Source organism: Canis lupus, chromosome X (genome assembly GCF_011100685.1).
Source record: "Canis lupus familiaris isolate Mischka breed German Shepherd chromosome X, alternate assembly UU_Cfam_GSD_1.0, whole genome shotgun sequence".
NCBI lineage: Eukaryota > Metazoa > Chordata > Mammalia > Carnivora > Canidae > Canis > Canis lupus.
In genome coordinates, this window is record NC_049260.1 from 9415819 (window position 1) to 9421266 (window position 5448).

Here is a 5448-nt window from a genome sequence, read left to right on the forward strand (position 1 = left end):
TTGATTTTCCGTTCCCTTCGGTGACGTTTTTTTCAGTTTCTTTTTTTTTAGATTTTATTTATTTATTCATGAGAGACACACAGAGAGGCAGAGACACAGGCAGAGGGAGAAGCAGGCTCCATGCGGGGAGCCCGATGTGGGACTCGATCCCCAGACCCAGGATCACGCCTTGGGCTAAAGGCAGACACTCAATTGACTGAGCCACCCAGGCGCCCCTCAAGTCTTCTTTCTAATACAGTATTCTTAAACTTTTAGAATTGTTATAAGAATAATACATATTTATTTAAGATAAACCAAGCAATATAGAGTGACCTGAATGAAAAAGGAAAAGTTCCCCCAACCTCCAACTCATTTTCCAGAGGTAGCCACTCTCAACAGTTTTATGTGAGCAGTTCCAGATGTTTCCTAACAGTGTATTAGTGGCAAGAGCTACTTGTTAAATTCTTCAGAAATTTGAGAGCTGGTGGTTAAACACAGCCACCATTCAGTATTAAATTATACAAACTTACAATGAAATTATATGAAAAGTAAAAGTAATAACCAACTCATCACCACTTAATTATTCTACATTGTGTTGCTATCTATGCTCTCCTGGTTAATCGTGTCGACTGTGTCTATCTGTGGTGGAAATACCATAAGGTGGTGGCTACCAGTCATGTCCTCTCAACGACTCCTGAGTACTTTATGCCTCTATCGACAAAGACTGTGAAAGAGAATTCATCAAAATGAATCAAGAATTTAAATTAGGAAATGTAAAGATGCAACTAAAATGTCACCGTGATTATTTTTAATTTTATTTATTGTTATTTTTATTTATTTTTATTTTTTAAATTTAAAGCAAACAGGCATTATAATAAATGACATGGCTTAGTTAGAAAAAAACCTTGGCTAACTCTCATGGATATACAAATATCCCCCCCACCTCCTTCTTTTTATCCAAAACCCAAGTAGACAAGATCTGTCCTCCCTCATCTTGGGAAGTATCCTCGCTTACCCACCTGCCACTTTTTTGGTTGGCATTCCAGCGTCTCCCCTTGTCCCGAATTTTCCTGCTTCTCTTCACTCTTCTTTTTTCCTCTGGTTCTGCTTCGTTTACCTGTCCCTTCGAGACCGGTTTGTCCAAAAAGTGAATCTTGACCTTACGCTCTTTCTCATCTATACCCTTTCTTTCCCCAAGGCTTTAGTTAGTTTCTCTACCCTGGTAACCCTCTGTCTCCCTTGGTCTCCATCTGGCTAGATATCTCCACATGATTATTGTTCGAAGTCATCCTGTCTACAAAACTTGTCCTCCCAAGTCAGTCAGGGGCATGATTATTGTTCAAGTCACACGACAAGTCAACTTTTGCGCCTTGTTCCTTATGACTCCCATCCAGTATTTAGTAGTGCAGAGGATCTAATCCAAATGCTCTCCTCTACAAACCTCCAGCTCTGTCCCTGGCTATAGGATTTTGCTTCTTTTCTTTCTTTCTTTCTCTCTCTCTCTCTTTCTTCTTTCTTTCTTTCTTTCTTTCTTTCTTTCTTTCTTTCTTTCTTTCTTTCTTTCTGATTTTATTTATTTGAGAGAGAGAGAGCACAAAGGGTGGGGGCAGAGGGAGAGGGAGAAGCAGACTCCCCACTGAGTAGGGAGCGGGGCTCTATCCCAGGACCCCAGGGATCATGACCTCACCTGAAGACAGATGCTTAACTGACTGAGCCACCTGGGCGCCCCATGGATTTTGTTTCTTTCTCTCAAGCTTGCTCTTTCCTATGTGCCCCATCTTCATCCCAGCCATCTTCCAAGGCCCAAGTCACTTCACACACTCTAAGAAGTCTCCTAGATCCTCACTCAGATTAATTCTGTCCTCCCCACAGCCCCACTACATTCTGTTGGTACCTTCTGTGAAGACCTAGAGCCCATGCTTAATTAACTAAACTTCTATTTTCCTCACCAGATTGGAAGCCCTTATCTGGGCCCAGAGGAACAGAACAGATCCTCGCATGGAGCTCTGTGGAGTGTCTGCTTGAGAAATGTAAGTCGAATTGTTTTCCATAGAACGTATGTCTTACATATGAGAAAGCTGTCAATGAAAGGGGGAGGGAAGAGCAAGTGTTCTCCACCTCTGGGGTCACAAACCCACGTGTCTGCAAGTGCCCAGCAGGTCACATAAAAAACTGGAGAGGCCAAGCTCTATCAAGAGGTGAGGCAGCCCTTTCTTGGCTCCAGCCAAGTACCCTAAGGAAGCATGGACCCAGATTTGCCAAATCTGATTTTTCGAGAGAAGGCAGAAATAGAGATATTTAAATATGCAACCTTACAAGTTTTAATTAGTGGTAGCTAATTAAGAACATTTTAACGTTTTCATTATAAAATAAAAAAGTAAACTACAAAAAAAAAATGTGTAGCTTAACACGTTATTATAAGGCAAACATCCAGTTCTTGTAACCAGCACCCAGGACAAGAAATAGAACTTCGCCACCTGCCCCAGGAGGCCTACACGGGCCTCATTTTAGTCTCAACACCCCCAAATCAATCACTTCCCTACTTTTACACTAATAATTTGCTGTTGTTCCCTTATGGTTTTATCATCTAGGTGTGCATCCCTACATGCTATATTCTTACTAAGAACAAGTCGAGTCTTTACTCATTTTTTGAAATTTGTGTCTTCTTGTCTACGGCTCCTCCCTCTGCCCTTCCTTACGGTTTTTCTGTTGACACACCTGGGGTGTTTGACTCATAAACTTTCCCACAGTCTGGATTATGGTGATGCTTACTGAATGGTGTCACTCAACGTGTGGTCCGTGTTGCCTACATTTTGGCAACTAGATCCAAAACTTATGTTCATTAATTAAAACATTGTTTTCAACCATAGATCTCATTAGTTGGCAGCTCATGTCTACATCCCCTACCTCCTTACTTTGTTGACTTACTTCACCTTACTATGAATGATAAATCACTGTTTTTTCCCCATTTTCTGTGTTTCGAGGATGAAGATGTATTCTGACCCGACAGCATCTAAGTATGCACAATTATCATGTTGCTGACCACACCCATTAAGTGCGGTGGCTCCTTTGATCCTATTACATGGACTGTGTAGGGATGCTTTAGAGAGAAATCCAGGCATCACGCCAGAGACTGATTTGTTTTTAGCCAGATGGTTCTCTGGGTGGGATTCAGCTGAGACACCAGACTTTCTCTCACCGGGTGACAGGGCTTCCTCCAAGCATGGCACATGGTTCTCTAGAACCACTTCCCATATATAGGATAACACTTACTGCAGGTGCCCGGAGTCAGGAAGTTCTGAAGGCAAGGGGTAGGAAGGTTGGAGGCATGGTGTGAATACAGCAGAAGGGAAACTGAGCCTGTCCAACAGATACAATCGTACATAGAGACCTGTGTCTTCCACAGGGGTAAAGGGAGTGAAAGGATGCCGGATTTGCAGAGAGACCGTCAGGGTAGAAAAGTCTCACTGAAATATCTGATGAGGAATCTGTAAAATCCCCCAAAAGAACACACACAAAGAATAAAATGGGGAGGGGGATCTAGACAACAGAACCAAGACATGGACGTAAATGTCCCAGATCAGAAATGTCCCAGTCAATGAAAGGGCCTGGGGAGCAAAGCTGATGTGCGTTTATGGCATATGGAGTTGATTATAATCATCCAAGCCACTTAAGGGTTCCAGGTAAAGTTTTGTCCATAGCGTTAGATTGCTGCCCAAGTCAAATGTTTTGTTAGACGTTAAAGACTGAGAACCCAAATGCATGAAGTATAATGACCGTTGATTAGTGGACTAACAACCAGGCAAAAACCAGTCTCTAGGTGAGTTGACCTGTACAGCTTCTGCCCTGGGGGGGCTGCCCTTCCAGTTGAGTGGATGTGATGGCTCGTGGCAGCTAATAACCGATTAGAACAGGAGGTAGGGGGATCCCTGGGTGGCGCAGCGGTTTGGCTCCTGCCTTTGGCCCAGGGCGCGATCCTGGAGACCCGGGATCGAGTCCCACGTCGGGCTCCCGGTGCATGGGGCCTGCTTCTCCCTCTCCCTCTGCCTGTGTCTCTGCCTCTCTCTCTCTCTCTATGTGTGACTTTCGTAAATAAATAAATAAATAAAAATTAAAAAAAAAAAAAAAAAGAACAGGAGGTAGGCACTGCATCTGGCCCGATCCCTTTCTTCTCCTTTCCAGCCTCGTCACTTCTTCTAGATGAACCCTTTCGTGTCTTGTCCTACCTCATGTCCACCGCTAATTAGACAAGGAAATGTCCGATTTCACGTAGATGGCCAGGTGAAATTTTCCTAGAAGAACAGAGTTCAGTGTCTGGCCATCATGGACTTTCATTAGCTTGGCTCTCTAAGGCACTATTGACGTTCAAAAGAAGTTTTCTCTGAATGAAAATGTGCCTGGTCATCCTGCTTTGGGCATTACAAGATCACATCCTGGGGAAGAAGGGAGGACCAGGGCTCTTCCTTACAGAATAATTCCAAATTGTGTCTATAGATACTCCCTTTCCCCATCCTCCAGGAGAAGGAGGTTATTTCCTCCTGCTGCCCGCCCCCCCCCCCCCAGGTGAGATTTAGTGACTCCAAAAGACCAGAGTATGGACAAGAAAGGGAGAAATGGTACCAGTATAGTAGAGAAACTTGGCACACGGCACCTGACATAAGTGACAAAGGGTGGGCTTCAGGTACCCTCCGATAGGTTGTGACGAGAAAGGAACTTCGCCTCTTCCCAAAAATGCCTAGCCCCAGTCTAATAAGAAAAACAGCAGGCAAACCCACACTGAGGGCCAGTCTGTGAAATTCCTGACCAGCACTACTGGACATTGTCAAGGTCATGAAAGGTAGGGAAAGATGAGGAAATTGTCACAGCCCAGGGGAGACTAAGGAGGCATGACGACCAGATGCAGTATGGTGTCCTGGATTGAGACCACCTCTGGGATGGAAGGAGGTTGTTTAATAGAAAAACGAGTGAAATTTGAATGCAGTCTTGAGTTAACAGTAACGTATCATTGTCGGTTTCTTCATTGGGACAAACGTACCATGCTGTTGTAAGATGTTAACAATAGGGGCAGTTGGGTGCGGGGCAAATGGGAACTTTGTCCTCTTTTTGCACCTTTTCTGTAACTAAAAAATTATTCCAATATGAAGTTTATTTCAAGAAATTAAATGAAACCAAAAGATAACATCTTCTAATAGAGTAGTGAGTATTCAACATAGATTTGTTCTTATAATTCAACACTCCTCCTACCCTGTCATTGCACAGACCAACTGTTAACATAGTAAAAACATATCTTCTGGGGTGCCTGGGTGACTCAGTAGATTGAACGTCCAGCTCTTGGTTTTGGTTCAGGTCTGATCTCAGGGTCATCGTGCTTTCTATCTCTCTCTCACTTTCTCTCTCTAAAATAAGTAAATTAAAAAAAAAAAAAAGACCTCTCTTCCATTTGTAATAGTTTATGGCCATTTAGTGTAT